This window comes from Dermacentor andersoni, chromosome 4, assembly GCF_023375885.2.
Source record: "Dermacentor andersoni chromosome 4, qqDerAnde1_hic_scaffold, whole genome shotgun sequence".
Lineage (NCBI taxonomy): Eukaryota > Metazoa > Arthropoda > Arachnida > Ixodida > Ixodidae > Dermacentor > Dermacentor andersoni.
Window position 1 is genome coordinate 26898015 of NC_092817.1, and position 21415 is coordinate 26919429.

Sequence of the window (21415 nt, forward strand, 5' to 3'; positions counted from 1 at the left end):
GTCTGTCTGTCTGTCTGTCTGTCTGTCTGTCTGTCTGTCTGTCTGTCTGTCTGTCTGTCTGTCTGTCTGTCTGTCTGTCTGTCTGTCTGTCTGTCTGTCTGTCTGTCTGTCTGTCTGTCTGTCTGTCTGTCTGTCTGTCTGTCTGTCTGTCTGTCTGTCTGTCTGTCTGTCTGTCTGTCTGTCTGTCTGTCTGTCTGTCTGTCTGTCTGTCTGTCTGTCTGTCTGTCTGTCTGTCTGTCTGTCTGTCTGTCTGTCTGTCTGTCTGTCTGTCTGTCTGTCTGTCTGTCTGTCTGTCTGTCTGTCTGTCTGTCTGTCTGTCTGTCTGTCTGTCTGTCTGTCTGTCTGTCTGTCTGTCTGTCTGTCTGTCTGTCTGTCTGTCTGTCTGTCTGTCTGTCTGTCTGTCTGTCTGTCTGTCTGTCTGTCTGTCTGTCTGTCTGTCTGTCTGTCTGTCTGTCTGTCTGTCTGTCTGTCTGTCTGTCTGTCTGTCTGTCTGTCTGTCTGTCTGTCTGTCTGTCTGTCTGTCTGTCTGTCTGTCTGTCTGTCTGTCTGTCTGTCTGTCTGTCTGTCTGTCTGTCTGTCTGTCTGTCTGTCTGTCTGTCTGTCTGTCTGTCTGTCTGTCTGTCTGTCTGTCTGTCTGTCTGTCTGTCTGTCTGTCTGTCTGTCTGTCTGTCTGTCTGTCTGTCTGTCTGTCTGTCTGTCTGTCTGTCTGTCTGTCTGTCTGTCTGTCTGTCTGTCTGTCTGTCTGTCTGTCTGTCTGTCTGTCTGTCTGTCTGTCTGTCTGTCTGTCTGTCTGTCTGTCTGTCTGTCTGTCTGTCTGTCTGTCTGTCTGTCTGTCTGTCTGTCTGTCTGTCTGTCTGTCTGTCTGTCTGTCTGTCTGTCTGTCTGCGACACTGTTTAGCAATCAGATGACAATCCGAATCAGTAACTGATATACAGGTACTTCAGCGAACACTCAATTTTTTTTCTCTTGCAGGTAGCACAATTCTATTCATGAGCTGGTCTACACGAAAAGGCGGACATTACTTGCACAAAAAATTAAAATGCATAGTCGAATAATCAATAAGAATTCACTAATTAAATTTTCAGTTAATGACCTTATGGCACATATTGTAATTTACAGATTCTAGCGGGTGAGGCAGCAAGGCATGTCTATTTGAAAGTAATTGTGTGGATGACACCATTTGCGAGATGCCGTCAAACTTGCGGTAAAAATGCACTCTCGTTCCACCTACTTTTTTACGAAAGCGTCGTTTCATGCATTGAAGCACAAAAGTGGCTGGAATGACAATGCATTTCTCCGCAAAGTACGGGAATTAATATCCCAAAACTGGTGTCATCCTGTGAATCCGTTCTAAGTGGATCCGCCTTGCGAACTCCCCGGCTAGAATTTGTAAATTGCAATATGTGTTTTATGGTAATTAGCTAAAAAGTTCATTACTGGTTTTTTGTTGATTAGTCAATTATGCCTTTCAATTTTTTCGTATGTCCGCCTCTTCGAGTAGACCAGCTCATGGACTATGATGCTATGTGTCATAAGCATTAAAAAATTAAGTTCTCTGAAACACTCGATATATGGGAACAAGAAACTTAAAACAGTAATGTTATATATTGCGGTCAATGGATTAAAATCTGGGAAAAGCACTCAGAAATGGAATATTTTCACACATGGTTAAAAAATGTCACCTTAGGGAAAGAAATGGGCGAAACTTATTAAAAAGTACTTCAAGCATTTTTCCTCCCGGAACCTTTAGGAAATTAAGCGGCAAGAATGACGCGGATCATGCCTGCAAAAATGCCTGATCAATACCACCTACAGCTCGGATTCGCCCCGTTCGTAGTGAGGCGGCTTTCGCACACATGCGTGCACGTGTGCAACTTTGTAGCACGGCACGAGAGAAGTGTTGCTATCACAGAAAATGTTTCTTCCAACATGCGGCAAACAAAACACGTGCAGTATCTACGAACAAGCAGACAGCTTCTTGTCTTCTGTGAAAGGTCATGTTGATCAAGCACCATTAATAAGTGAATATTTACACCCTGTAGTGTAATGCAAAAGCATGTTCCTGTTTCATTTCTCCTTACCCTTCCCCCAGTGGAGAGTAGCAAACCAGAATCTTATCCGCTTGACCTCCCTGCCTTTCCCATCCCATTTATTTCGCTCTCGTGTTCCTGTTTTATTGAAAGGGTTGACAGGACCATCAAGTCGTGCGGGCTAAAAATATAGTTCTTGTGTAAAAGAATTGGATCAAATAATGAATGCAGCAGAAACAACTCGTATCCAAAGAAACAGACAGTGTTCGTGGAACAACGAACATCAGATTGCCCACCTACTAACTCAGTGACGTGATGACGGACGGTCATTCATTTCGCACCTACAAATGCGTGCAGAGGGCGCATTTCTTAAAATCTCTACCGCGCAGAGCAAAATAATATGAAATTCTGAAATTTTACGTGCCAAAACTACGATCTGATTATAAGGTACGCCGTGTAGCGGTTGACTCCGGATTAATTTTGACCGCCTGTGGCTCCTTACCGTTCACCTAAATCTAAGTACACTGGCGTTTTTTGCATTTCGCCCGCATCGGAATGCGGCCGCCATGGTCGGGGAAAGATGGCGAATTTTTATTTCCGGCTTTCTCTCTCTCTCTGCTTTTCTCTCGTGCTGCCGTACGTGTGTAATGAGCTAGCGAGCTAGTGCACTCGTTTTAGCCGGCGAGTGACACGTGCCGATGTTCACCCTCGCGATTCTCGATAACCTGAAGTCAGCTATGGCACGCTTATCGATTCGTCGCAGTCGTATATTACTCTCCGCGGTAAGTGCTAGCGCGGCAGGGTGGTTCAGATAAGCAGCAAGTGCCACGATACGGCGACGGTAAAGCGCGAGATACATCTGCACCGAGGTGATGCTCCTTCGTCATTATGCAGACGCAAAGAGATCGCGAAAAAGAAAGGAAACAAAAATCGAGGTTTCCTCTGCCAAAGGCAATGTCGCCTACACGCGCCGCAACGACTGCGTCTTTTCTCGGTGGCGGGAGGCGTGGTGATGGAGAAGGCGCCGGGCGGTGATGCTTGTTTCACGCGAATCCTCGATAGAGGAGCGCCGGAATTCATCGATGGAGTCACTCGCTGAAGAATGCTGAGCTAAGTGCTAACATTGCGGACGCTCGGAAGAGAACTGGGTCTCGTCGCTGCTGGTTGCGTGATGCCTGAACCTGTCAGGCCTTCGCACGTTTCGCAAGAAACTCGAGGCCCGATTGGCACTCCGTCAGCATAATGGAGTGCCGTGGTGAGAAGTGTCCTGCAGAGCGACTGTTATTGAAGCTTGTTTTTTTTTCTCGTTCTTTGTTTGATTTTATTTTACTGGAGGTATCGAACTATTGGGTTCGAGTGTATTGGTGGCAGCCCTGCGATTGTGATCCGGCTCCACGTTCGCGCGCTCTCTAAATGGATCTTGCACAATTGCAGCGGCCGACCTGAGCGAGTAAGCAATATAGCAGCGGCTTCGTGTACGTGGCACTCGGGCAAGGTTGGCGGTGTCTCAGTCGACTCTGGCGGTATTTCAGCTTAAAATAATGAGAAGTGTGTGCGTGTGTGTGCGTGTGCGTGTGTGTGTGTGTGTGTGTGTGTGTGTGTGTGTGTGTGTGTTTGTGTGTGTGTGTGTGTGTGCGTGTGTGTGTGTGTGTTAGGAATTGTGCATTATATGTATGCATTTTTATCGGACATCGTCTACATGCGACATACATCAGTTCGTTTATTGATCTGGAAGATGGTAACTCGAACACCGCGTTGTGCCCAGCCGTCAACGGCCTTGAGGTTTCATTGCTGGCTTTCACCGTCGTGGACAGATTTAATGAGGCAACACACGTGCACGTAAAGCTATCCCGTTCGTCGGGTGCGTCGTAAACACGGGTTATACAAGTATTGGAACCCGCTGGAACCTAATGTAAGTCTTCGTAAACTTCCTAGGTGAAGCTGTTGGTGTGCGATTAGTAGTACCGACTAAATATTCCAATAATATTTTAAGACATTTAGACAAATTCGAGCAGTAGGAGTAGCCGTGCTTCCAACGCGTCGTCTCCGATGGACAGGATGCTTCTCACGTATGTACATCTCTTCCGTGCTGTTTTGCCGTGGCTGAACAGAACACCCAGAATACGCTGCGTGAGGTACGTTTACTGCACGCTATGATATACTACTGCAGGGAAGGCGCGAGTCTTGGTGCATTCGTTAATACGTGTGCAGCGCGTGCTCGGTGGGCGGTGGCTGTTTCTGCAGTATAGAGAGCGGCTCACTGCACCCACGACGAGCATGTTTCGCCCGCTTTCATAACGCTATGAAATCCCCGACGATTGTGAGCTCTTGAAGTATACTACAAGTATATGCACGCACAAAAGGTGGAACTGTGCCATTTGCGCCTCTTCTGGCGCTTATGTGGATCCGCCCAGTGACTATCCCCTTGCGCAACCACCAACGTTAGCGAGCTTGAGTGAAGCTGTAGCCATAGCCACTGAGCAACCACGGCGGGTAAGCAACAGCGTATGACACGAGTATCGGCACCTATTTTCATGTCTTTTTCCTGCCTCTTATGCATCTTAAAACTAATTGCTATGTACCGCATCAGTGGTGTGGGTATTGTACGGTTGCGCGTCACACGAACACGCTCTCCGCAGCCATTCTCAACGAGTTCAGCAACGAATGAACGGCAGTTTGATCCATCCCGCAAAGCCTAAGAGCCTAACAGTTTGTATCGCGTTAACACTCAGCATGTATTGGGGTCACAGCTTGGTTTTGCGTCTACGAAATTGATATCTTTCATTTTATCTCTACCGTTTCTCTTCTAGAGCTGGCAGGGGCTGTGTCCCGCCGCCTGGTATAGCAGTTGCCAGCTAGCTTTTTCTTCTTCTCTGTGATTGCTTTTTATGTGTGCAAACCAAATAAATAAATAAAATAAATATTTTATAGTAATTCAGAAGCTTTGCATCACACTCTTTTCTGATACAAAGAAATTTCAATATTACTTATATAAAATTAACAACGTGGTTTCTTTTCACTTTCTTACATATGTGTTTTGTATTGTTGTTCCCGCTATGCGGAAAGGAGTAGCCGTCACCATTATGAGCTGACTACGTTGCTTATCTTTTATATTATTTTCAATAAAAGAAAGACGCCTTGGTACTTTAGCAACAACAACAAAAATAGCTTAAAAGAGAAAGGATTAGAGCCACCTTTAAATTCGAGTGTGTATTTTCGTTTAAATCGCAAGGTTTTTGTTCGTTATGATACATTTAAGGCCTCCGTGTCTTTCCATTTATTTTTCTCGAGGCGAGCATTGAATGTGGGCTATAAAAACATCTCCGACGTGCTTCGGCTGTTGTAAATCTTACGAAACATGCTAGGATTTCAGCGGGATCTGCGTGGTGCTTCTCGTACGTTCATCGTACTCGCGCCTTTCGTAACATTCCTCTCAGAAGCCTGAATTAAAGGAAAGGGGAAAAAAATTAAAGAAAATGGCGGTAGAAGGAAAGAAACCCCTAGATTGCTGGGACACGCGATAAGCGTGCTCGTTGCTGGCGTCGTTTTAATGCAGTTTTTCACTTTGGCGCACGCAGCGATAAACGCTGCTCACTGCGACGCAGCCAACTGAGACGGGGCTGTTGCGTCAGCGCGGCCGAAGATCTTTTAGTTGCGACTTGGGCAACGATGCTGCGCTTTGGTTTTTGTGATTTGCTTACTTTTGTGCCTGCGCATTTCCCTTTCCTCCCCTCCTTCTTGTATGACCGCCGCGGCGGATCAGCACGACGTCGCGGGTTCGGTTACTGCCCACGACATTCGCAAGAGAAGTGAATCCTGAAACAATCGAGCTGCCTAACTATGGGCACACGTCGGAGAACACTGGTTGATCAAAATTAAGCCGGTGTTGAAACATTCTGTCGGATTCCTTCGTCTACGACGTCTCCACGACCCCTCTTTTTGCTTTAAGACTTTAAATGCCATCTATTAATGAATAACTCTTGTATAATTCTTCGCGATGAAGGAGTTAGTGTTTTTGTTGAGGAATTTGATGCTTGAGCTGCGGAACGTTTCCCATGATTCTTTCTTCGTATATTTATTTCATTTTATGTTCCTGCTGCAATCCTCTATTGTCTGGCGTCGACCGCCAGTTGTGAAAGGACCTTATTATTTTTTCCTCGCTTATTTTACCCCCTTCTCACACAGAGGCCATAGCGGCATCTGCTTTAATACAGGAAATAAATAAATAAATAAATAAATAAATAAATAAATTTTTTGTAGTACCTTTACTGATGTCCTTCAGGTGTCTCATCTTGTTCTTCATTCCTTGCTACCTTTGCCTTCTTCCTATGCTTAATTTCTATGTTTCTATGTTCACTTTCTATGTTTCAACTTCCATGTACGATGCCTGCCTTCCTTCCTGGATATTAGGCAGCTATTCTGCCGTTCGCGGTGTCAGCCTTCTCCTTCGCTTCCTTTCTCTCTTTGTCAATTTGTATACATGTCTTGAAGCGAAATATCAAAGCACAATAATCAACTAAAATTGCAGGGGCCCTGTACATGCAAGTGCACAAACTTGGGCAAAGAACGGTGCTTGTGTTACGCCTTTTTCCCCCATCAGACGACGGATCAAGCTAGGCGAAGGGGGGGGGGGGGGGCGCAGAAGTTAACCGCGCAAACGTTTCCTGTCTGACGTTGTAGAGCACCAACTCTATATAGCTACGCAAACACTCCGCGTTATAACCCGTACGTGACCCGGCCAAGTTCTGGGAAGGTCTCCTTAAGGTTGTTGCCGCTTTTCTCGCATCTTCGGCAAACGCTACCTCGCGGGAAAACTCTTGCGGGCGAGTGCTTTCGCGTTGCGTGGTGGCGGGAAGCTTCTAGAGAATGTCTTCCTCGTGTGGGCGACACATCGCTGAAGCTTTACCGGAGCTGCTCGAAAAGCCTCGCGTTTTCTTTGTGCGCCAGAAAGTTGTGCGGAGGAGAAACTCGCACCTACGTTGTAGTCACCTTCCAATATCGATGTATTCTCGATAGTGGATGTACAATCGAGCTTTTTTTTTTTTTTTCGACAACGTAACAGAACAAGGCGGCTAACTTGACCACATGAGAATATACCGTTTGCTAAACTAAACTGATGAAAGGTGAATATAAAGGTAAAAGATAAAGGAAGAGAGAGTACGATACCACCAAGTTTAGCACAACACATGCGCGAAATCAAGAACACGCCGAAGCCTTACAGTCGTTCGCAGTGACAGTTGTCCGAAAGGTCAAAAGCGTGGCAGTTTGGGCGAGTTGGTATGTCATGACTTTTTTTAGGCTTGTAGCGCAAACTTTCTGAGCTGCGCTACAAGCCTAAAAAAAGTTGTCCGAAAGAAGAGCACCATCTTCTGTGGTAACAATCGGTGAGCCGCAGTGTGTATATTTATTGAAGGTCCCATTTTATTTTCTTCTTCCTTCTAAATGCAAAGCATTTCGCCTAATCGAAGCCAAGGTCAGAGCAAGGTCACGCGCGAGTATGCGTTAATTTTGTCTCAGGAAAATGGGAACCGATCCGGCAGATAGTGCAGCTCGAAAAGCTGCTGGACATAGTGCAAGCAAACACCGGATAGAGTGCGAACTATAAAGAGGCCAGATTCGCCAATATCGCACACCGGATAAATTTTCGAAAATATATGTAGAGTGCCGTGACTCAGTTATATCTTGTTTCCGTGATGTTGATGTTGAGTAAGGTGATGTCGGTGCTTATATACACATTATTGCTTAAAGCAGTAATGAAAGAACTTCTTTTCGGAATATTAACTGTAAGCTGCATTGTTGTATGCCTGAATTCAATTTGCACTCTATGTTTCAATTTAACGCACCACCTGTCTTTGTTACGAAGCAATCTGACGCAGCGTAAGAGTCCTACTCCCTCTGTTTAAGCTTCAAAAATAAATTGTAGGTACGCGAACATCAGTGCTATTCTCGCGCTTCCATTTCACAGGGCGCTTTGAAGGATGATGGTCGCCAGCACGTTTCCGGTACCCTGCGCTTCTTATGTTGGAATCGCACCGCTGGTACGAGTTGTTGGGGTCTCGGTGCTGACGCCCGTTATTGCCAATGGGTCGCAAGCCCCAAGGGTAGCGTTGGCCTGGCGGCCTGGGGCACTGGAAGCATCCGAAGGTCCCGGCAAAGCATGAGAAGACTGGTAACAGAACAACTGGTTTATTCTAACATAGCAAAAGAGCGGCCGGTCAGGTCGACCGAAGTGGAGAGACGGGAGAGCACGTAACTCAACAGTACAAATCGGAGCCTCTCCTCTGGCGTCCGGGGGCAGCTGCTCTTATACCCTCGGCGTCGCGGTCCAAAAGGGAAGGAGGGAAGGTCACGGGATGAAGGTCACGGGACGGCGCAGCAGGAGCCCACGACGGCGCGAACAGTTGAGCCGAGAGACCTCCAGGCTCCTCATTCGGGGAACTCCGCTCCCCGGCTGCCGCGCTTTGACAAGCGAGGGCACACACACACACACGCACACACGAAGACACGTGGCACTGAAACACGCCTGGACACGCTTGGCGGGTAGGCGTTTCGGCGGCGTCGAACGGGCCAAAATGTCCGCCGCTTTGAACAAAGCCCCGGCGTCCGTTGCATCCGCGCCGGCATTACCGCGCGTTGTAGGCGAAACGTAACAGACCGCCCCGCCGGGGGAAGGAGATCCCGATGGTCAGGGGACTGCATCCGCTGTCCGGAGGGATGTCGCTCGATGATGCTCATAACCGAAGTTGGGCGTCCTTGGGCGTTTCTTGAGCGCAGCGCACAGAGAAGGCCTCGTTCTCACGTTCAGGTGCACACAGGACACTGCAAAGTGACTTCGGGAGAGTTGACATTTTTGTTCTCGTTTCCGGCAAGCGTTAGAACCACGCCAAAAGTCAACCGCTCAGTCAGCAAGCACGGCACAACCCTCACTAAGCCCTGCCAGGCTCTTTCCCCTTTTATACTGCTGCCTAGTTCCTTACAGTAGTTTAGCAGCACTCAGAACGCGTCCACAAATCGGAAAAATTGCACTAAAAAGCACATCATCACTTTGAAACACTACACAAAAGCAATAGGTTAAAAATCCTGCCTCAGGAAGAAAAACATCAGTAACAAGCAATTTTGAGGCTGATTCCCACGTTAGGGGCTTCGACTTAAGCCATCGGCGTTACCGTTGAGACTCCCCTTTTTGTAACGCACCTCAAAGGAATATTGTTGCAAAGCGAGGCTCCAGCGCAGGAGGCGGCCATTTTTGGGAGAGATGGTCTGCAGCCATTGGAGAGGGCAGTGATCCGTTTCAATGATAAACCTCGAGCCAGCTAGGTAACATGACAATTTCTGAACGGCCCACACGATACACGCACACTCTTTCTCGGTGGCGCTATACGCCTGCTCACGACTCGTCAGCTTACGACTAGCATACAGGACGGGGTGTTCTACTTCTCCATTTTCCCGTTGGCACAGTACAACGCCCATGCCTCGCTCACTAGCATCACACTGAACAACGAACCCTTTTGTGTAGTCGGGCGATCGTAGCACAGGCTGGCTTGTTAGGGCGCTCTTTAGGGCGCTAAAAGCTCTTTCCTTTGTCTCGTCCCAGACGACTGTTTGCGGCTCTGTCTTTCTTAGAGCATCCGTTAGGGATGCCGCGATATCAGAGTACCTGGGGATGTACCTCTGATAGTAGCCGGCGACACCTAAGAACGACCGAATATCGGTCTTCGTACGCGGTTGCGGGAAGTCTCGCACAGCGGCTACCTTTATTTCAGAGGGGCGGCGTCGACCCCGACCAATCACGTGTCCGAGGTAGACAACCTCGGCCTGTGCTAACTGGCACTTGGGAGCCTTGACTGTCAAGCCCGCATCGCGCAGGCGGGTTAGCACTGCCCGCAAGTGCGCCATATGCTCAGGCCAGGATGCGGAGAATATCGCTACGTCGTCTAGATACGGTAAAGCGAATTCTTGCTGTCCCCGCAACACTTTATCCATGAGGCTTGAAAAGCAGTATGGCGCGTTCTTCAAACCAAAACTCAAAACTTTAGGACGGAATGTCCCCATTGGTGAAATGAACGCCGCATACCTACTAGCCTCTTCTGTAAGTGGAACCTGCCAATAACCCCTGACAAGATCTAGGGTGGAAATAAACTGAGCGCTACTCACTCTCTCAAGGCGCTCCTCGATGTTAGGGATCGGATAAATTTGATCCTTAGTGATGGAATTAAGCCTGCGGTAGTCGACGCAAGGACGAGGTTCCTTGCCCGGTACCTCAACTAAAATCAAAGGGGAGGTATAATCACTCTCACCCGCTTCAATAACACCGAGCTGTAGCATTTTCTTTACCTCAGCCTCCATAATATCGCTCTGGCGGGGTGACACCCGGTACGCCTTGGATCGTACTGGCTCTGGGGAGGTAAGTTCTATGTCATGAGTAAGGACAGAAGTCCTACCAGGCCTCTCAGAGAACAGACCTTGAAACTCTTGTAAGAGCTGGTGTAGTTCGGTTTTCTGCTCAGGCGACAGCGATGTTTTCTAGGCTGCCATCCTTCTTTTGCTCGGCTATCAAAGCCGAGCGGCTGACTTTTAGCAACCTGTTAAGTCCGTCTGACGTAGGCGCGATGAGCAAATCTGGAGACAGCTCTTCTAACTTTCCCGTGTCGGGAATTTCCTCTCCAGTATCTGCTGCCTTTAACGCTACAGGCTCAATTTTATTCTGTTCGGGCGTGCTCTGAATACCAGCTTGCTGCGCCTCTGACCCTTTCTCATCGTTCAACAACGTCGGCCCCGCAACTACCGCCTTTGCAGCGAGCTCCCGAACCTTCGATCTGGTTAAGGCCTGAACGCTAGCCTCACCAAACAAAAGCCCCTTCTCGCGCAGGAGGTGATCGGACCTGTTCGAAAATAGGTACGGGTACTGGGGGGGCAGCATAGATGACACTGCGGCCTCCGTCTCAAGTGCTCCGAAAGGTCCTTCAATAAGCACTTTTGCTACCGGCAGACACACGCTATGAGCTTCCACTGCTTGCTTGATCCATGCGCACTCGCCCGTGAACATATCGGGTTCTACGTAAGAGGGGTGAACTACATCCATTGTAGCTGCGGAATCGCGAAGCACTCGGCACTCTTTCCCGTTCACGAGGAGGTCTCGCATGTAAGGCTCGAGAAGCTTCATGTTCTCGTCAGTGCTGCATAAAGACAAAAACACGACTTTTGTTTTTGTTTCTGGACACTGCGCCGAAAAGTGACCCGGCTTCTGGCACGTATAACAAACGCGCGCTTGCCTCGTCTCGAACCGCTTTCTGCGTTCGGCTTCGGTTGCCGCCGTCTCCTTACGTTCGGTCGGACTGCTTTCACTCGCATCCGCACTACGTGTGTCCCCCTTTGCTCTCATGGGCGTGAACTTTGGCCTCTCAAACTTGGAGCCAAATTCACCCTTTTGACCGTCCTTAGCTCCACGAGCCCGACGCGTCACAAACTCCTCGGCTAACTCAGCGGCTCTAGCCACCGTACTAACGTCTGGCCTATCCAAGACCCAGTACCGCACGTTCTCAGGTAACCGACTATAAAACTGTTCTAGCCCGAAACACTGCAGAACTTTCTCATGGTCACCAAACGCTTTCTCTTCTTTGAGCCACTCCTGCATGTTTGACATAAGCCTGTACGCAAACTCTGTATATGACTCACTTTTGCCTTTCTCATTTTCCCGAAACTTCCGACGGAACGCCTCCGCTGACAGCCGGTACTTTTTTAGCAGACTCGATTTCACTTTGTCGAAATCCTCTGCCTCCTCTCTCTCCAAGCGAGCGACTACGTCGGCCGCCTCGCCGGGTAGCAAAGTGAGCAAGCGCTGTGGCCACGTTTCCCGAGAGAACCCCTGCTTCTCGCACGTTCGCTCAAAGTTAACCAGGAACAAACCAATGTCCTCTCCAAGCTTAAACGGCCGCATCAGGTCAGTCATTTTGAACAATACTCGTTCTCCTGCACTGTGTGCCTGACTTCCATTACGAGCGCGTTCCATCTCTACCTCGAGACGCTTCATTTCCAAAGCGTGTTCGCGCTCTTCTTTTTCTTTCTGTTCTTTTCGTTCACGCTCATCTTTCTCTTTCTGTTCTTTAAGTTCATGCTCATCTTTCTCTTTCTGTTCTTTAAGTTCACGCTCCCTCTCCTCAATGGTCTCAAGGCATTCCGACAGCTCGTCATCCTCAGCTTCTAACTCAAGAATAGCCCTTAGCAGTTCTGGTTTTCTGAGTTTGTCTGAGACATCCAGACCCAACTCTCTTGCAAGCTCCAGCAATATCGGTTTGCGCAACGACTTCAAATCCATGGCTGCTCTGAATGCTGCTTTCTCTACTGTCTACTATTGTCTTGCCGCAAACTAACCCGGCAGCAACGACAACCCCAATTACCAGCTCTGTTTCTAACACTAACAAAAGCCTGGCAAAACTCAGAAGAAGAAAGTCCCGCACTCACCAAACCTCGCAGCCAAGACTTCAGCGCAGTCGTTCCGCTGCAGGCAACCAGTCATCACACAGGGCTCGTTGCGCTGCTCCCGGATGGTCGTTGTGCTGCTCAGCATACAGTCAACCGCATCTCTTCGCTGCTGGCCTCCGTTGTCGCGATCTCACCGCTGGCAACCAGATGTTGGAATCGCACCGCTGGTACGAGTTGTTGGGGTCTCGGTGCTGACGCCCGTTATTGCCAATGGGTCGCAAGCCCCAAGGGTAGCGTTGGCCTGGCGGCCTGGGGCACTGGAAGCATCCGAAGGTCCCGGCAAAGCATGAGAAGACTGGTAACAGAACAACTGGTTTATTCTAACATAGCAAAAGAGCGGCCGGTCAGGTCGACCGAAGTGGAGAGACGGGAGAGCACGTAACTCAACAGTACAAATCGGAGCCTCTCCTCTGGCGTCCGGGGGCAGCTGCTCTTATACCCTCGGCGTCGCGGTCCAAAAGGGAAGGAGGGAAGGTCACGGGATGAAGGTCACGGGACGGCGCAGCAGGAGCCCACGACGGCGCGAACAGTTGAGCCGAGAGACCTCCAGGCTCCTCATTCGGGGAACTCCGCTCCCCGGCTGCCGCGCTTTGACAAGCGAGGGCACACACACACACACGCACACACGAAGACACGTGGCACTGAAACACGCCTGGACACGCTTGGCGGGTAGGCGTTTCGGCGGCGTCGAACGGGCCAAAATGTCCGCCGCTTTGAACAAAGCCCCGGCGTCCGTTGCATCCGCGCCGGCATTACCGCGCGTTGTAGGCGAAACGTAACACTTATAAAGTTTCGCTGCAGCGGCGGCCCTTGCAACAAGGTTACGCTTATTGGTTTTCCGCTCCCCATTCGAAAGTTGGCGGCGATGTCCTACAAACACCGTCGAGCTCAATAGAGTCGCCAACGTTGGATGACAGTTTTGCTTTTTTATTCTTTAAGCCATCGCCAAGAGCACGGAGGCCATACCGCAGCCGCTGGCCGCATAAGACAAGGCAAAGCGGTCAGCACAGAGGAACACGAAAAATCGGCCGAGAGCGAACGACGAGCCACATTTAATTCACGTCTTTTCTCTCCTCAAACGCCATGCCTTCGAAGACTTTTTATTTTTCGCGGCTGCTAGGGGCTCCGAAAGAGGCAAAATATACAAGGCGCAAGGGGAGACGGGCGCTGGCGTAATTTCGCGTGACTGGTTCTCCCTCCTCGCCTTCTCCGCCCTCCTCCTCCTTCGCGGCGCTGTCCGATGCTGAAGCTTCCGACTTTTTGTGCGGCCTAGCCGAGCTGGGCTATCTGTGGAGGAGACCTGGCTCGTCCGAAATGAGGCTTTAGAAGCAAGCTCTTTTGACTAGTGTCTCTTCGGTCGTCCTTTGCTTCCTATTTATTTCCTACGCTGGCGCCCGGAGAGCGCAAGTCAGGCGGAGAGTTCCACTGGACCGGGCGCGCTTGTCTCCTGTCCTTCGGCTCTCCGTCCTCCTTTCCCCGATCGACTACGCTCTCTGCACTCGCCTCTTCGCGTTGCTGTTACCCCGCCACACTTGGAAAGCCGCAGGAGTGTGAGAACGAGCGGTATGGGAAAGGACGCGTGATGCAAGAAGCGCTCAGTAGCGAACGGGTTGAGAGAGGGCGAGGGTTAACGGAGCAAGCGCAATACTTGGCCACCTTCTCCTCCTCGTGCCGATAAGAAGAAACGAAAGACGAGGGTAGAAAAGAAAGATGCCAGGAAAGGGAAAGAAGAGGGCCCGGCGTGGGTGCGATACAAACGAGTGGTGGCCAAAAGAAAGGAGCGGCCCGGATCGGAGCGCCCAGCAGACCGAGAAGCAGTTGCCATGGCAACGAGATCCTTCTGCACGGCCCGGCGCTTGCCGCTGCTTCTGCTGCTTCGTCTCCTCCCGGATTCCTTTTTTTTCCTCCGTTTCTTCCGTCGCGCGTCGATCTTAGCTCCAGTTCTTTTCTTCTCCTTTGCTCTTTCTCTTGCCTTCGTCCTTCTCACCACTTGATAAAGAAGAAGAGGCTTGATTTCTTTCCGTTACTCGCTCTCTCCCCCTCACTTCTCCTTTCCCATTCTTTATTTGTCCTCCTTCTCCCGTCCCCTTCGCGTTGGTTTTCCTTCCATATCGTACTGTCACCTGTTTTGCGCCAGCCGTACCCCGCGTAGTTTTATAATTTATTCCGTTCCTCAATTCCTCGCGAGCGGCTGCTCACCGCCTATTCAATTATTTTGCATATACATTTGCTAGCTCACCGTTCTCCTTACGGCGTCGAAACCACTTTAGTATTTGCCCCGGAGGACCGACGAGCAGTGCGAACGTGTGGAAATGGGAACACGCGCTGAGCGAAAAACAAAAACAAATAAAAAAGACAAATAATAAGCGAGAAGAAGGAACGACCGACGAGTTTGCGCCAATTCTCGGCTAACAGGCTGCCAGAAAAGCGCCGAGACGCGTGACGTGAAAAACTCAAACCTGCATAGGAATCGCAGTTAGTTTTTTCGGCTGCGGCGGAGAAACCTCGGGGAGCAAAGCAATGATATGCACACGCACAAATCCTGAAATTCGGTTCAACGCAGATTTATTTCCTCCAAAAGCGCTATACCGTATCCACTCCCGCTTTCTTGGGCCAATTTATATTTCGTTATCTATTTTTATTTCTTGAATTCGCTTTCCTTATTATTCTATAGAAAGGCGGGTGTTTCTCTTTCGAGATCGCTAGTCTGAAAAGCCGATGCACATTTTATTGGTCCGCAAGGTGGGTGCGCATTTTTCGAGGCCCGTCTTTGCAGGAGACGGTATAGCACGTAGTGCGGGCATGTTGTATAGACAGGCCGATATTCGTCGTATTAGGCCGACTAAGCAGAACATCCGTAAGCAGCTGAATTGAAAGCAGATTTGAGAACAGAAAACAAAAATAACAATACAGTGTTTTTTATTTGCTTTTGTCAGACAGCGCATTCACTATGTTAAACGAGTAAGAAAAAAAGAACATCCTTAAGCTGGTGAATCGTAAGTTAATTTATTGGGAAAGCATTTCTCCGGCGTGCCATTCTCTCGCGCTAATCCCTGCCTAACCGACATTAAATTTCTTATCGGTGCTACTGTGTGGAAGTATGCATCAGATAATTTCCCCAGGAATATAAAACTGCATACTTGGATCGTTTCAATTCCGTGCAGTTCTGAAATCGTGCATTTGACAAGAGCGCAGTGTATTGTCACGTGCAATATTGTCCCTTTCCTAAATATAACAGCGACGCCAGTACGTCCTCGTCGACGACTGCTGTTCTCGACGATCGACATTGTCCTATTTGGGAATCTGCGAGAAGACGCCGCACACAACTAACAAGCATCTATTCCCAGGCAACTTTGTGTACATTTATCATTTTCTGCACAAATTTGTTGTCTCCTTCACTTGTCCTGTGCGTTCTGTTTCAAATCGCATCGAGTTACCCAATCGCCCAGCTTCCGACTCTGGTTCAGTTATACGGGTTTGTGTGACGTCAGCCTTCTTGTCCAGCCGTTCGTGCGGTTTTATAAATAAACTTGGGGTGAGGGGAAGAGACAGGCAGCGTATCGCGGTGACACGTTTAACTGTCTCTCTTTCGGGACAGTTAAACGTGTCAATCGCTACAGCAAATATTTTCCCATATCAGCGACCACCCAAGCGATCGCGATTGCGCGGCACTTACAGTCCTACCGGCGCTTGTCCAATCGCGTCGAGGACTCATGTCCAGTACGTAGCCGTCCCCTGTTGCACTGGGTCAGGCACCGACATTGTCCTTCTTTCGCGGTGGGGATACTTGAGCCTATAAGCTTTCGAGCGTGGCAGCAGTGAATGCCGTCACTCAGGGTCGAGCTCGCGTTCCAGCGAAAGAGGATCTTTCCGGTTGAGCATCGCGCGACGCTCGGCAAGCGGACCCCCTATGCCCTCCATCCCTGAAGCAGAGGAGAGCGATGGCCTGCTGCAGCTGCGGTGCTCCGACTACACGAGTCACGTGGGCAAGAGCGGGCCGCTGTTTTTCCTGCCGATTTCCGACGTGCCCGCCTCAGTCGGCGTTTGTCCCGAGTACGCACCGTCGTCGCCCGGCCCGGCCTCCCCGTGTCGCACTCGATTAGCAGACGCGCTAACATTGTGCCCGCAAGTGGATGTACTGCATCATATTTCGCGGCGAGTTCCGGGCGTTAATTAAAACTAGAGCGTATATCGATTTGTGCGAGTGTACGACCATTGGCGAACCTAAGCGGCTTTCCGCCGTGCGTATACCTCGAGGGGCGCTGGACGGCCGCTCACGTCACCCTTGTCGCGGTTCTTGTGTTTAAATGGACCGCGCGACTGTGTTCTCGCTTTCTTTCATCTAGTTTATTTATTTATTTCGGCGGGAAACGTGCGTGCTCGTTTGGAGAACCCACAGCAATATAATTGGTCCATGGGAGTGCTTTCGTTTAATTCTTTTTTCTTTTTGATCCCCTACATATGTGTTTGTTCTCTTTTCTTGATGCTGAGCTAGCTCCGAGCAGGCTTCTCGTGCTCCAATTTGTTCCCACTCGTTGGGTATTTTCGTTGCGCATCGCATTTGTTCGCTTAAGACGAAACACCAGCTCAGTGCGCGTCTGAGGTAATTAACACTGTCAACTACCGCACGCAAACTACCAACTAGTTGATAGTTTGCGCTCAGCTGTCGTGTGTTATTTTCTCTCTTAAGTCCAGCCTCTTCGTCGCACTGCGTAACAGTGCTAACTATGTCGAACCAACTAGCCCACTGCGGAATTTTCCGGAAGTACGTCTGAGGAATACTTTCGCCGATGAGCCTTTAACGCTGAGCCTTTGCGAAGCGCACTTAGCGTGTAGGGATTCCGTTTTAATGGTCGGAACGCAGACAGTAGGTAGCCTTCCGTAGCATGCATGTGTTAGTGGATGCATTTTGTTCTGATATACTATGCAACATGGTGCAAGCCAAGTTTCGCAGTAAACTTTTTTTTTCTACTTACACGTTTGTGAGGTCAAGTCAGGGCGTGTCTCGCTGGTGGCATTGCGTTCTTTGGTCACTGTTTAATCACGTACTAGCGGGCAAATAAAAGCAGTCGAAGCAGTTACACTGCTTTGCATCACTGATTTCATATGTAATACGCGAATGTTAATCTCGACCCCGTTCACTAAGTTGTCCGTGGTTCAGACCCTTTCTTAATTGTCCACCGCGAGTGGACCACCGCCACTGTGTGGCAGGGGCTCACATTATACTGCTGCAGAAGAGGTCGCGGTCTCGACCTACAGCTACAGCGTCGCGATAGAGGCACAATGCAAAAAAAAAAACAAAAAAACTATCGTGTTGTCACACTTTCGTGCGCATTAAAAGGGCCCGCACATGGTCGGAGTTAGATTCTACCTACTCAGCAGTCGCATGTGAATTGTCTCTGGGACATAATACGATGATCAATTAGCATTCATAATGATTTTGGATTAAATCTTGTTTCTTTATCTTTTGCGAGATAGTACAGCGACAACTGACTTCATTCAGGCCAATAAACATTCTGTTCAAATCAAGCTCGTCACTGTTGCACCCGAGGCGTTCTTGCGTCACTGTTGAAACCGTCGGCTTAAAAACGCTCGCGGGAAGCCTCTGGCGGTCAACATCGCACGAAAGGGGGCTCCCTAAAATTGATGTAAGTGGGGCGGCCGAGAAGGTGATTCGATTTAACCGTATATCCGACCGGTTTTGCAATACGTAGTGCTGAAACGCAGTTTACCTAATCTAAAAGGGGCTTTAATTTGATTCTCCCCGATATCAGCCACGAGAGATTGCGATCCCCCAGGGAGCTTCCGCTAAGTGGAAGCTGAAATCTTTGCCCAATGACGGAACACGCCTCGTCAACCTCCTGTTGCGGGGTTCGTTTCAACGCTGCTAGGTAACTCGTAGACTTCGTAAAGTTTGCCGCAAGGCCGTACATCTCAGGGGACGAAGAGAAGCGACGGGAGCGCATCGAAAACGTGCCAGCGGCGGCGAATAAACTTACTCTCGGCGAATGCCTGTCTTGCACTCCTTTGACCCGCACCGACCTGCGGCGAGCATGGGTTTCAACGGGAGCGAAGGGCCCCTCCGAAAACAAAGAGTATCTAACGGCTGTGACAAAGGCGAAACGAATGAGGACAGCGCCGGTTGAAGTTAAAGTAGGACCGCGAGTCAGACCGGACTGCTTAGAATTTCAAATGAGATATTTTCCTTTTTTTTTTTGCTTTTTTGTTCCTACAATTTCCGCCACACTGTTCGAGAATTCACTATCTTTCTTCCCACCCGTGAGTTGGGAAAGTAAACATGCCTTGTAGCAGCTAACACCCGAAATGGAAAACAGGAAGAAAATGAAGAGACAGAGACGCGAGATAAAAAAAAAAAAGCGTGGGTGTTCGAGGGATCTTTATCGGCTTTTTAAAAAATCCTCCAGGCTTTCCTCTTTCATTTGACGTCGTATTGTGGTCCCTGTGTGGGCGCTGCTTGTCATTGTTTCCGTACATGGCACGAAGTCGGCGCGCATCTTGGAAAAACAAGCGCGTAATATTTCAGGCCAGCCCAGACGCAGTCGAAACACACTCCGTATTCAAATGTAAGCGTCCGCGGCAGGCGGTTCTGCACAAAGGCCGCGGGACTGGCACGCAGGCCGTGCAGTTTCTAAAACATGTCATACCATGCACCTACGTACGTGCTTCAGCGCCACGGCGAGGTATTTCCGCCGTCCGAACGCGCTCATTGTTAAACGGCTCACAAATGATGCCGTTTGCTCTTTGTCTTTGTACTTCCATCTTTATGCGTAGGAGTAAATAGTACGTATGACAGAAATTTTTATGGGCCAGCCTTGGTGCTGCGGGTGAATTACTTACGGAAACGTTACCTGGTTTTAAACAGTAAGGAGGTTCTCTTGTGTAGCGCTGAGCGGAACGGTAACTGAAGTTAACAATTTATCGAGTTTCTGCATCCTCCCTCCAATATAATACTTCGGGAATATTCACACTCCAGAACGAGCACAGGATTTAAAAAAAAAAGAAAACAGGACATCAATGACGTGGTTAGGCATCCGAAATTTTTATATTAACGCAAATGCAAATCCATAACTTGTACCGAAAACAAGTACTCGTCGTTGATTAATAACCGTTCGTTTCGTTTCATTTTATGTTGCATGTACGCTTGTTTTCTTTCTTTCTCTTTTTCTTTGACGGCGCGCAATATAAGAGACAGCCTAATACCGCACATCAAAACAAGGTTTAAAGTTGTTTGTTATTGTGTGCGCAGATTAAAAGCGAGACGAATAGTAAGAAAGCAGGAATAAATAGTTATTTTTGATGGGTACATCGGTTTTTGCATGCGCGCTGAGTTAAAGCGCGTAGTTATTTCGTTCTTTCGTAAATAGAAACATATTCTAACTCGATAAACTCCTATACTATCGTAATATGATGTATTATACGCCCTGCGTTTTTGTTAATGCGACGTGGCGAGGATATCCAGAATAAGGAGGGAAGATCCATGAGATATTTTCATCATCATCATCATCATCATCATCAGCTTGGTTACGCCCACTGCAGGGCAAAAGCCTCTTCGATACTTCTCCGACTACCCCGGTTATGTACTAATTGTGGCCATGTTGTCCCTGCAAACTTCTTAATCTCATCCGCCCACCTAACTTTCTGCCGCCCCCTGCTGCGCTTCCCTTCCCTTGGAATCCAGTCCGTAACTCTTAATGACCATCGGTTATCTTCCCTCCTCATTACATGTCCTGCCCATGCCCATTTCTTTTTCTTGATTTCAACTAAGATGTCAGTAACTCGATATTTTATATACGTTTAAACATTATGCGTCTTCTTCTGTCTAAACATTTCCTTTGTACCATTCAATTGGCATTTAACAAGCACTGCGTAGAAAGCAAAATACAGTAAGTTATTAAAAAAAATGTGCCACAGTGTTTATGAACTCGTATGTTAGGAGCGTGTTACGTACCTCAGTACATAACACGTAACAGTACGTAACCGCTGCCCCGCCACGGTAGTGTTTTTTAACGCGACAGCGTTAAGGAGCTCGTGTCGCAGAAAAGCCGGTGTCGTCGGCGTCGGTGTCGGCGGCGTTGGCCGTGAGCGATAAATCCCAGCAGGCACTTCATGAATAAAAACAACTTGCAAGATGGGCTGGGTGGGAATCGAACCAGGGTCTCCGGAGTGTGAGACGGAGACGTTACCACTGAGCCACGAGTTTTCTTTTTTATTTATTGCCTGTTTTGTACTTCTATATCAAACAACAAATGACATTTGACAAAACAAGACAAACTTGCAAGTTTTCAGCACCAAGTGTCAGCCTTATAGGGCTGACTATCTTAGAATTCTTTGAGCGCGGTCAAGGGTTCCACCCTTGACAGCCACGCAGGTACACAATCTTGTGCTTTCTGCATTCTCGGAAAAGCATTCGTGCAGGCCGAGCATCCGGATCGCAGTGATACCCCGCCATACGGGCGCGGCATAGACAGTGAAGGCCAATTAGCATAATAAGGTTGAATGGCAGTCCATCATCGTTTTCTATAGATAAATATCTAATACCCTGTGGATCTAAAGGAAAGTCCTTTTTGATAGTCCTCTGAAGTACATCCCAAAAGAAGACACCCGCCCAACAATCTAGAAATACATGATCTATAGTTTCTGGTTTCTTACAGATCAAGCAATGCGAGCCCCAGGGTAAGAAAAACCCACGATCTTCTAAAAAGTTTTTGACTTTCAACGTACCCGTGTGAAGCTTAAAAAAGAAAGACTTGGTCTCTGGCGTTACTTGCATTCTTTTCACCCGCTTAAGCACGTCTTGCCCTTGACCTCCACTGTATAGGAAGGAAGGAAGGAAAAAGTGGAGAAGGAAGGCAGGGAGGTTAACCAGTTTTGCCTAACCGGT

The 21415-nt window shown here is 48.8% G+C and overlaps 1 protein-coding gene across 4 annotated transcripts in view; it reads left to right on the forward strand.

Annotated features, from left to right (window-relative positions):
* Nucleotides 1-21415, forward strand: part of LOC126536596 (uncharacterized) — a 330135-nt gene that overhangs the window by 207850 nt on the left and 100870 nt on the right. The window contains exon 1 of one of the 4 annotated variants that reach the window (XM_055073533.2): nucleotides 2919-3286. The exons of the other annotated variants lie outside the window; for them this stretch is intronic. The gene's annotated coding sequence lies outside the window, so the exon portion shown is untranslated. Of the gene's footprint in view, nucleotides 1-2918; nucleotides 3287-21415 lie in introns of those variants that run through there. 4 annotated transcript variants of the gene reach the window in all.